The 12,059-nt window shown below is 38.5% G+C and overlaps 2 non-coding genes across 2 annotated transcripts; both read right to left on the reverse strand.

The window, feature by feature from the left end:
* Nucleotides 1-860: 860 nt before the first annotated feature.
* On the reverse strand, nucleotides 861-968 carry LOC112704847 (small nucleolar RNA R71). Its single transcript, XR_003155448.1, has one exon. It is a non-coding gene; the product is annotated as a small nucleolar RNA R71 (small nucleolar RNA).
* A 10,984-nt stretch (nucleotides 969-11,952) lies between these two features.
* On the reverse strand, nucleotides 11,953-12,059 carry LOC112704559 (small nucleolar RNA R71). The gene has a single exon (XR_003155178.1). It is a non-coding gene; the product is annotated as a small nucleolar RNA R71 (small nucleolar RNA).

The raw sequence follows: 12,059 nt of genomic DNA on the forward strand, positions 1-12,059 counted from the left end.
TTTTTAATTTCTAATTTCAAAATCTTTTTCAAAAATCACTTTATTTCTTTCCCACTTTTATTTTCGAAAATCAATTAGTGTTTTTCAAATTGTTTTCAAAATCTTTTACTTAATTTTCGAAAATTACTTCCCCTCTTCTCACATCCTTCTATTTATGGACTAACACTATTCCTTAATGCACAAATTCGAACTCCATCTTTCTTGATAAGTTCGAATTCTCTACCTCTGCCTTCCATTTTTCTTTTCCTCTGACACCTCAAGGAATCTCTATACTGTGACATAGAGGTTCCACATTTTCTTGTTCTCTTCTCTTTCTTATGAGCAGGAGCAAAGACAAAAGCATTCTTGTTGAGGCTGACCCTGAACCTGAAAGGACCTTGAAGCGAAAACTAAGAGAAGCTAAGGCACAATTCTCTGTAGAGGACCTAACAGAAATCTTCAAAGAAGAAGAACACATGGCAGCCGAAAACAACAACAATGCCAACAATGCAAGGAAGGTGCTGGGTGACTTTACTGTACCTACTCTCGACTTCTATGGGAGAAGCATCTCTATCCCTGCCATTAGAGCAAACAACTTTGAGCTTAAGCCTCAATTAGTTTCTCTAATGCAACAGAATTACAAGTTCCATGGACTTCCATTGGAAGATCCTCATTAGTTTTTAGCTAAATTCTTGCAAATCTGTGACACTGTCAAGACTAATGGGGTTGACCCTGAGGTCTACAGACTTATGCTATTCCCTTTTGCTGTAAGAGACAGAGCTAGGACATGGTTGGACTCACAACCTAAAGAAAGCCTGAACTCTTGGGAAAAGCTAGTCAATGCCTTCTTGGCAAAGTTCTTTCCACCTCAAAAATTGAGTAAGCTTAGAGTGGAAGTCCAAACCTTCAGACAGAAGGAAGGAGAATCCCTCTATGAAGCTTGGGAAAGATACAAACAATTGATCAGAAAGTGTCCCTCTGATATGCTTTCTGAATGGAGCACCATAGGTATTTTCTATGATGGTCTGTCTGAACTGTCCAAGATGTCTTTGGATAGCTCTGCTGGAGGATCTCTTCATCTGAAGAAGATGACTACAGAAGCTCAAGAACTAATTGAAATGGTTGCAAATAACCAATTCATGTACACTTCTGAAAGGAATCCTGTGAACAATGGGACTAATCAGAAGAAAGGAGTTCTTGAGATTGACACTCTGAATGCCATATTGGCTCAGAACAAAATATTGACTCAACAAGTCAATATGATTTCTCAAAGTCTGTCTGGAATGCAAAATGCACCAAGCAGTACTAAGGAAGCTTCATCTAAGGAAGAAGCTTATGATCCTGAGAACCCTTCAATGGAAGAGGTGAATTACATGGGAGAACCCTATGGAAACACCTACAATCCTTCATGGAGAACTCATCCAAACCTCTCATGGAAGGATCAACAGAGACCTCAACAAGGTTTCAACAATAGTAATGGTGGAAGAAACAGGTTTAGCAATAGCAAGCCTTTTCCATCATCTTCTCAGCAACAGACAGAGAGTTCTAAGCAGAACACCTCTGACTTAGCAACCATGGTCTCTGATCTAATCAAAACCACTCAAAGTTTCATGACTGAAACAAGGTCCTCCATTAGAAACTTGGAGGCACAAGTGGGTCAGCTGAGCAAGAAAATTACTGAACTCCCTCCTAGTACTTTTCCAAGCAATACAGAAGAAAATCCAAAAGGAGAGTGCAAGGCCATCAACATGGCCGAATTTGGAGAGGAAGGAGAGGCAGTGAACGCCACTGAGGAAGACCTCAATGGACGTCCACTGGCCTCCAATGAGTTCCCCAATGAGGAACCATGGGAATCTGAGGCTCAAAATGAGACCATAGAGATTCCATTGGACTTACTTCTGCCATTCATGAGCTCTGATGAGTATTCTTCCTCTGAAGAGGATGAGTATGTCACTGAAGAGCCAGTTACTAAATACGTTGGAGCAATCATGAAACTAAATGACAAGTTATTTGGAAATGAGACTTGGGAGGATGAACCCCCTTTGCTCACCAAAGAACTGGATGACTTGTCTAGGCAGAAATTACCTCAAAAGAGACAGGATCCTGGGAAGTTTTCAATACCTTGTACCATAGGCACCATGACCTTCAAGAAGACCTTGTGTGACCTAGGGTCAAGTGTAAACCTCATGCCTCTCTCTGTAACGGAGAAGCTAGGGATCTTTGAGGTGCAAGCTGCAAAAATCTCACTAGAGATGGCAGATAACTCAAGAAAACAAGCTTATGGACTTGTAGAGGATGTTCTGGTAAAAGTTGAAGACCATTACATCCCTGCTGATTTCATAGTCCTAGAGACTGGGAAGTGCATGGATGAATCCATCATCCTTGGCAGACCCTTCCTAGCCACAGCAAAGGCTGTGATTGATGTTGACAGAGGAGAATTGATCATTCAAGTGAATGAAGAATCCCTTGTGTTTGAGGCTCAAGGATATCCCTCTGTCATCATGGAGAGGAAGCATGAAGAGCTTCTCTCAAAACAGAGCCAAACAGAGCCCCCACAGTCAAACTCTAAGTTTGGTGTTGGGAGGCCTCAACCAACTTCTAAGTTTGGTGTTGAACCCCCACATTCAAACTCTAAGTTTGGTGTTGGGAGGTTCCAACATTGCTATGAGCATCTCTGAGGCTCCATGAGAGCCCTCTGTCAAGCTACTGACATTAAAGAAGCGCTTGTTGGGAGGCAACCCAATGTTATATTTTATCTATTTTCTTTTGTTATTTTATGTTTTCTGTAGGTTGATGATCATGAGAAGTCACAAAATCAATTGAAAAAGCAAAAACAAAATGAAAAACAGAAAGAAAAATAGCACACCCTGGAGGAAGATCTTGCTGGCGTTTAAACGCCAGTAAGGCTAGCAGATGGGCGTTTAACGCCCAGTCTGGCACCATTCTGGGCGTTTAACGCCAGAAAGGGGCACCAGACTGGCGTTAAACGCCAGTAAAGGGCAAGAAGTTGGCGTTAAACGCCAGAAAGGGGCACCAGCCCGGCGTTTAACGCCAGAAATGGCACAAAGGGCATTTTTGCTCGCCACTTGGTGCAGGGATAACTTTTCCTTGACACCTTAGGATCTGTGGACCCCACAGGATCCCCACCTACCCCACCACCCTCTCTCTTCTTCACCCATTCTCCAATCACCTCAACACCTCTTCCCCAAAAACCCTTCACCTATCAAATCCCATCTTTCTCTTCACCACTCACATCCATCCTTCATAAAACCCCACCCACCCCACCATTCAAATTCAAACCACTTTCCCACCCATACCCACCCTCCCATAGCCGAACATAACCCTCCCCCCACTCCTATATAAACCCATCTTCACTCCTTCATTTTCACACAACCTAAACACTACTTCTTCCCCCCTTTTGGCCGAACCACAAAGCCATCTCCTTCTCCTTCATTTCTTCTTCTTCTACTCTCTTCTTTCTTCTTTTGCTCGAGGAGAGCAAACCTTTTAAGTTTGGTGTGGTAAAAGCATTGCGTTTATTTTTCCATAACCATTTATGGCATCCAAGGCCAGAGAAACCTCTAGAAAGAGGAAAGGGAAGGCAAAAGCTTTCACCTCCGAGTCATGGGAGATGGAAAAATTCATCTCAAGGGTGCATCAAGACCACTTCTATGAAGTTGTGGCCTTGAAGAAGGTGATCCCCGAGGTCCCTTTCAAACTCAAAAAGAGTGAATATCCGGAGATCCGACATGAGATCCGAAGAAGAGGTTGGGAAGTTCTTACCAACCCCATTCAACAAGTCGGAATCTTAATGGTTCAAGAGTTCTATGCCAATGCATGGATCACCAAGAACCATGATCAAAGTGTGAACCCGGATCCAAAGAATTGGCTTACTATGGTTCGGGGGAAATACTTAGATTTTAGTCCGGAAAATGTAAGATTAGCGTTCAACTTGCCCATGATGCAAGGAGATGAACATCCTTACACTAGAAGAGTCAACTTTGATCAAAGGTTGGACCAAGTCCTCACAGTCATTTGTGAAGAGGGTGCCCAATGGAAGAGAGATTCAAGAGGGAAGCCGGTTCAATTGAGAAGGCACGATCTCAAGCCCGTGGCTAGGGGATGGTTGGAGTTTATCCAACGCTCAATCATTCCCACTAGCAACCGGTCCGAAGTTACTATAGACCGGGCTATCATGATTCATAGCATCATGATTGGAGAAGAAATAGAAGTTCATGAGGTTATATCCTAAGAACTTTATAAGGTGGCGGACAAGTCCTCTACCTTGGCAAGGTTGGCCTTTCCTCATCTCATTTGTCACCTCTGTTATTCAGTTGGAGTTGACATAGAGGGAGACATCCCCATTGATGAAGACAAGCCCATCACCAAAAAGAGGATGGAGCAAACAAGAGACCCCTCTCATCATCAAGTCCCTGAGATGTCTCAAGGGATGCACTTCCCTCCACAAAACTATTGGGAGCAACTAAACACCTCCCTAGGAGAATTGAGTTCCAACATGGGACAACTAAGGGTGGAGCACCAAGAACATTCCATTCTCCTCCATGAAATTAGAGAAGATCAAAGAATCATGAGAGAGGAGCAACAAAGACAAGGAAGAGACATTGAGGAGCTCAAGCACTACATAGGATCTTCAAGAGGAAGAACAAGCCGCCATCACTAAGGTGGACCCATTCTTTAATTTCCTTGTTCTTTATTTTTCTGTTTTTCGAATTTTAGTGCTTATGTTTATCTATGTTTGTATCTTGTGATCATTAGTATCTTAGTGTCTATGCCTTAAAGTTATGAATGTCCTATGAATCCATCACCTTTCTTGAATGAAAAATGTTCTTAATTGAAAAAGAGAAGAATTGCATGAATTTTGAATTTTATAACAGTTTAATTATTTTGATGTGGTGGCAATGCTTTTGTTTTCTGAATGTATGCTTAAACAGTGCATATGTCTTTTGAATTTGTGGTTCATGAATGTTGGCTCTTGAAAGAATGATGAAAAAGGAGACATGTTACTGAGGATCTGAAAAATCATAAAAATGATTCTTGAAGCAAGAAAAAGCAGTGAATACAAAAAAAAAGAGAAGAGAAAGAAAAAGAAAAAGAAAGAGAAAAAGAAAGAAAAAGAAAGAAATAAAGTTGTGATCCAAGGCAAAAAGAGTGTGCTTAAGAACCCTGGACACCTCTAATTGGGGAGTCTAGCAAAGCTGAGTCACAATCTGAAAAGGTTCACCCAATTATGTGTCTGTGGCATGTATGTATCTGGTGGTAATACTGGAAGACAGAGTGCTTTGGGCCACGGCCAAGACTCATAAAGTAGCTGTGTTCAAGAATCATCATACTTAACTAGGAGAATCAATGACACTATCTGGATTCTGAGTTCCTAAAGAAGCCAATCATTCTGAATTTCAAAGGATAGAGTGAGATGCCAAAACTATTCAGAGGCAAAAGGCTAAAAGCCCTGCTCATCTAATTAATACTGATCTTCATAGATGTTTTTGGAATTCATTGCATATTCTCTTCTTTTTATCTTATTTGATTTTCAGTTGCTTGAGGACAAGCAACAATTTAAGTTTGGTGTTGTGATGAGCGGATAATTTGTACGCTTTTTGGCATTGTTTTTAGTATGTTTTTAGTATGATCTAGTTAGTTTTTAGTATATTTTTATTAGTTTTTAGTTAAAATTCACTTTTATGGGCTTTACTATGAGTTTGTGTGTTTTTCTGTGATTTCAGGTATTTTCTGGCAGAAATTGAGGGACCTGAGCAAAATTCTGATTCAGAGACTAAAAAGGACTGCAGATGCTGTTGGATTCTGACCTCCCTGCACTCGAAGTGGATTTTCTGGAGCTACAAAAGCCCAATTAGCACGATCTCAACGGTTTTGGAAAGTAGACATACTGGGCTTTCCAGCAATATATAATAGTCTATACTTTGCCCAAGATTTGATGGCCCAAACCGGCGTTCAAAGTCACCCAAACTGGCACCAAAGCTGGCGTTTAACTCCAAGAAGAGTCTCTACACGAAAATGCTTCAATGCTCAGCCCAAGCACACACCAAGTGGGCCCAGAAGAGGATTTTTATGTCATTTACTCATCTCTGTACACCCTAGGCTACTAGTTCTCTATATATAGGACCTTTTACTATTGTATTATCATCTTTTGATCTTTGGAATCTTTTGATCTTTAGATCTTTTGATCATTGGGAGGCTGGCCATTCGGCCATGCCTAGACCTTGTTCTTATGTATTTTCAACGGTGGAGTTTCTACACGCCATAGATTAAGGTGTGGAGCTCTGCTGTACCTCGAGTATTAATGCAATTACTATTGTTCTTCTATTCAATTCCGCTTGTTCTTGTTCCAAGATATCACTTGTTCTTCAACTTGATGAATGTGATGATCCGTGACACTCATCATCATTCTCACCTATGAACGTGTGCCTGACAACCACCTCCGTTCTACCTTAGATTTGGTGGATATCTCTTGGATTCCTGATACACGATGCATGGTTGATCGCCTGACAACTGAGCGCTCGCCTGACAACCGAGCCAGCCATTCCGTGAGATCAGAGTCTTCGTGGTATAGGCTAGAACTGATGGCGGCATTCAAGAGAATCCGGAAGGTCTAAACCTTGTCTGTGGTATTCTGAGTAGGATTCAATGATTGAATGACTGTGACGAGCTTCAAACTCCTGAGGGCGGGGCGTTAGTGACAGACGCAAAAGAATCACTAGATTCTATTCCGGCCTGATTGAGAACCGACAGATGGAAAGCCGTGCCGTGACAGGGTGCGTTGAACATTTCCACTGAGAGGATGGGAGGTAGCCACTGACAACGGTGAAACCCTTGCATAAGCTTGCCATGGAAAGGAGTAAGAAGGATTGGATGAAGACAGTAGGAAAGCAGAGAGACGGAAGGGACCAAGCATTTCCATACGCTTATCTGAAATTCCCACCAATGAATTACATAAGTACCTCTATCTTTATCTTTATGTTTTATTCGTATATCACCCATATCCATTTGAGTTTGCCTGACTAAGATTTACAAGGTGACCATAGCTTGCTTCATACCAACAATCTCTGTGGGATCGACCCTTACTCGCGTAAGGTTTATTACTTGGACGACCCAGTACACTTGCTGGTTAGTTGTGCGAAGTTGTGATAAAAAGTTGAGATTGGAATTGAGCGTACCATGTTGATGGCGCCATTGATGATCACAATTTTGTGCACCAATAAGATGCAACCAATCAATTAGGCTCAAAATCTCTTGGGTTTTGTGTGTTTGAGCTCTAAACCATATTCCAGAATAAAATTTCTTCAAACAAGTTTTTCAAAAAGTTTAATTCAAATTAGTGAAATGCTATAAAAAGTTTTCTTGAAAAAGAAAATATTACTTCAACCAAGTAGTAAAATATGCACAAAATCAAACAAACATGCAAATGCAACAACTAATTTAACAAAGAAAATTTAAACATTGGTGTTAAAATATGAAGTAACTAACCCATGGAAGTCGGTATCGACCTCCCCACACTTAAAGATTGCACCGTCCTTAGTGCATGCTAAGATGTGCAAGTGGATGGGTTACTCCAACTAATGCTTTCATCCAAAGGTTGTGCAGATGGACTTGCTTGTTGCCCCATATAGAAGTTTCTTTCTTTTTCCTTCGTCGGTGGCCAGCCTGAAAGAAGAGAAAAAAGAAGAACAGGAACCCAAAAACAATGATAGAAAACAAATAAAATATAAGTGGGTAATGCCAAATAATAAGGGTCTCAATTACATGGTAGCTACAACATGCAAGTGAGGTAACACGATAAGCACATGGCATATCAATAGTGCAAGAATTGCAACAATGGAAAAGAGAGTGTGGGTAATGCAAGATAGTATAAGTGCATATTAATGCAAAAGGAATACCAGTATTATAAAAATTAGCATCGACTTATGAATAATAATACCCAATCAGAATAAAACAAGTCATGGAGCACCAGAATAATTCAAGAAAAGATGCAATAGTTGAATAAGAAAATTTTAACACCGATGGAAAAATAATAAATTTAGAAAAGAAAATAAAAATATGCACAAAATTAAAATGCAACGAATAAAAGTATGCAAATAAATTAAGTAAAATAGAATGGAAGTGAAGAAGGATGAGAAGTTAAAGAGAGGAAGAATAAGTAAGTAAGAAGGGAGGAAGGAAAAATTAGGAATGGGAAAGAAAAGATAAGATTTTTGGCGCTAATCTGGATAAGATATGCGGCGTGATGAGCGGATAATTTATACGTTTTTTTGCATTGTTTTTAGGTAGTTTTTAGTAGGATCTAGCTAATTTTAGGGATGTTTTCATTAGTTTTTATGCAAAATTCACATTTCTGGACTTTACTATGAGTTTTTGTATTTTTCTGTGATTTCAGGTATTTTCTGGCTGAAATTGAGGGACCTGAGCAAAAATCTGATAGGAGGTTGACAAAGGACTGCTAATACTGTTGGATTCTGACCTCCCTACACTCGAAATGGATTTTATGAAGCTACAGAACTCTAAATGGTCCGCTCTCAACGGCGTTGGAAAGTAGACATCAAGAGCTTTCCAGCAATATATAATAGTTCATACTTTGTTCGAGTTTAGATGACACAAACTGGCGTTCAACGCCAGTTTCATAATGCATTCTGGAGTAAAACGTCAGAAACACGTCACAAACCAGAGTTAAACGCCAAAAACACGTTACAACTTGGCGTTTAACTCCAAGAGAAGCTTCTACACGTGTAAAGCTCAAGCTCAGCCCAAGCACACACCAAAATGGGCCCCGGAAGTGGATTTCTGCATTTAGACTTATTTCAGTAAACCCTAGTAACTAGTCTAGTATAAATAGGACATTTTTACTATTGTATTAGACGTCTTTTGATTGATCTTTAATCAGTGTATGCGATTTTAGACCTTCATGAGGGCTGGCCATTCGGCCATGACTGGACCATCACTTATGTATTTTCAACGGTGGAGTTTCTACACACCATAGATTAAGGGTGTGCGGCTTTGCTGTACCTCAAGTTTTAATGCAATTACTACTATTTTCTATTCAATTCAGTTTATTCTTGTTCTAAGATATTCGTTGCACTTCAATATGATGAATGTGATGATCCGTGAGACTCATCATCATTCTCACCTATGAACGCGTGACTGACAACCACTTCCGTTCTACCTTAGAACGAGCGAGTATCTCTTGGATTCCTTAATCAGAGTCTTCGTGGTATAAGCTAGAATTATTGGCGGCCATTCTTGATAATCCAGAAAGTCTAAACCTTGTTTGTGGTATTCTGAGTAGGATTCAGGGATTGAATGACTGTGACGAGCTTCAAACTCGCGATTGTTGGGCGTAGTAACAGATGCAAAAGAATCAATAGATTCTATTCCGACATGATCGAGAACCGACAGATGATTAGCCGTGCTGTGACAGAGCATTTGAACCATTTTCGCTGAGAGGATGGGAAGTAGCCATTGACAACGGTGATGCCCTACATACAGCTTGCCATGGAAAGGAGTAAGAAGGATTGAAGGAAGGCAGTAGGAAAGCAGAGATTCAACAGGAACAAAGCATCTCTATACACTTATATGAAATTCCCACCAATGATTTACATAAGTATCTCTATCTCTATTTTATGCTTTATTTATCTTTTAATTATGAAAACCATTATAACCATTTGAATCTGCCTAACTGAGATTTACAAGATGACCATAGCTTGCTTCATACCAACAATCTCTGTGGGATCGACCCTTACTCACGTAAGGTTTATTACTTGGACGACCCAGTGCACTTGCTGGTTAGTTGTACGAAGTTGTGAAGAATGTGAGTGAACCACAGCAGTGTGCACCAAGTTTTTGGAGCCATTGCTAAGAATTGTTCAAGTTATGAAAAGAGTAAATCACAATTTTTCCTATCAAGTTTTTGGCACCGTTGCCGGAGATTGTTCAAGTTTGGACAACTGACGGTTCATCCTGTTGCTCAGATTAGGTAATTTTCTTTTCAAAAAGTTTTCAAAAATCATTCAGAAAATTTTTTCTTTGTTTTCGTTTTTCCAAAAAGTAATTTTCAAAAAAAAAATTTTATAAAATCATAAAAACCAAAAATTTTTGTGTTTCTTGTTTGAGTCTTGAGTCAATTTTTAAGTTTGGTATCAATTGCATGTTTTAAAAACTTTTGCATTTTTCGAAAATTCATGTATGTGTTCTTCATGATCTTCAAGTTGTTCTTGACAAGTCTTCTTGCTTGATCTTTAAATTTTCTTGTTTTGTGTTTTTTGTTGTTTTCATATGCATTTTTGCATTCATAGTGTCTAAGCATTAAAAATTTCTAAGTTTTGTGTCTTGCATGTTTTTCTTTTCTTGAAAATTTTCAAAAATAAGTCTTGATGTTCATCTTGATCTTCAAAGTGTTCTTGATGTTCACCTTGACATTCATAGTGTTCTTGCATGCATCATTGGTTTTGATCCATAATTTTTATGTTTTGGGTCATATTTGTGTTTTTCTCTCTCCTCATAAAAAATTCAAAAATAAAAAAATCTTTCGTTGTTTTACTCATAATTTTCGAAATCTTTGGGTTGACTTAGTCAAAAATTTTTAAAATAAGTTTTTTCTTATTAGTCAAGTCAAGATTTCAATTTTAAAAATCCTATCTTTTCAAAATCTTTTTCAAAAAATCAAATCTTTTTCATTTTTTCATTGTTTTCGAAAATTTTAGAATTGATTTTCAAAATCTTTTTCTTATCTTTATTTCATAATTTTCAAAAACTTTACTAACAATTAATGTGATTGATTCAAAAATTTGAAGTTTGTTACTTTCTTGTTAAGAAAAGTTCAATCTTTAAATTCTAGAATCATATCTTTTAGTTTCTTGTTAGTCAAGTAATTAATTTTAATTTTAAAAAAATAATATCTTTTCAAAATATCTTTTTCAATCATATCTTTTTCAAAATTGATTTCAAAATCTTTTCTAACTTCTTATCTTTTCAAAATTGATTTTCAAATCTTTTTTTCAATTAACTAATTGACTTTTTGTTTGTTTCTTATCTTTTTCAAAACCACCTAACTACTTTCCTCTCTCTGATTTTCGAAAATCACCTTACTCTTTTTCAAAATTCTTTTAATTAACTAATTGTTTTAAATTTGAATTTGAATTTTATTTCTTCTTTTAATTTTCGAAAATCACTAACCTTTTTTTCAAAAAATAATATTCGAATTCTCTCTCTCTCATCTCTTTCTATTTATTTATTCATTTACTAACACTTCTCTTCATCTCAAAAATTCGAACCCTCTCCTCTCTTCTGTGTTCGAATTTTTCTTCTCTTTCCTCTATTCTCCTCTTTTTCTACTCACATAAAGGAATCTCTATACTATGACATAGAGGATTCCTCTTCTCTCTTTGTTTTCTTCTCTTTCATATGAGCAGGAACAAGGAAAAAGGCATTCTTGTTGAAGCTGATCTTGAACCTGAAAGGACCTTGAAGAGGAAGCTAAGAGCAGCTAAAGCACAGTACTATGAAGAGGACCCAACTGAAACTTTCAAACAGGAAAAGGAGATGGCAGCCGAAAATAATAACAACAACAGTGCAAAGAAGATGCTTGGTGACTTTACTGCACCAAATTCCAACTTACATGGAAGAAGCATCTCAATCCCTGCCATTGGAGCAAACAACTTTGAGCTAAAGCCTCAATTAGTTTCTCTGATGCAACAGAATTGCAAGTTTCATGGACTTCCATCAGAAGATCCTTTTCAGTTCTTAACTGAATTCTTGCAGATCTATGATACCGTTAAGACCAATGGGGTTGATCTCGAGGTCTACAGGCTTATGCTTTTCCCTTTTGCTGTAAGAGACAGAGCTAGAGTATGGTTGGACTCTCAACCTAAAGATAGCCTGAATTCTTGGGATAAGCTGGTCACAGCCTTCTTCGCCAAGTTCTTTCCTCCTCAAAAGCTGAGTAAGATTAGAGTGGATGTTCAAACCTTCAGACAGAAAGAAGGTGAATCCCTCTATGAAGCTTGGGAGAGATACAAGCAACTGACCAAAAAGTGTCCTTTTGACATGCT

The sequence above is a fragment of the Arachis hypogaea genome, chromosome 7 (genome assembly GCF_003086295.3).
Source record: "Arachis hypogaea cultivar Tifrunner chromosome 7, arahy.Tifrunner.gnm2.J5K5, whole genome shotgun sequence".
Classification (NCBI taxonomy): Eukaryota; Viridiplantae; Streptophyta; class Magnoliopsida; order Fabales; family Fabaceae; genus Arachis; species Arachis hypogaea.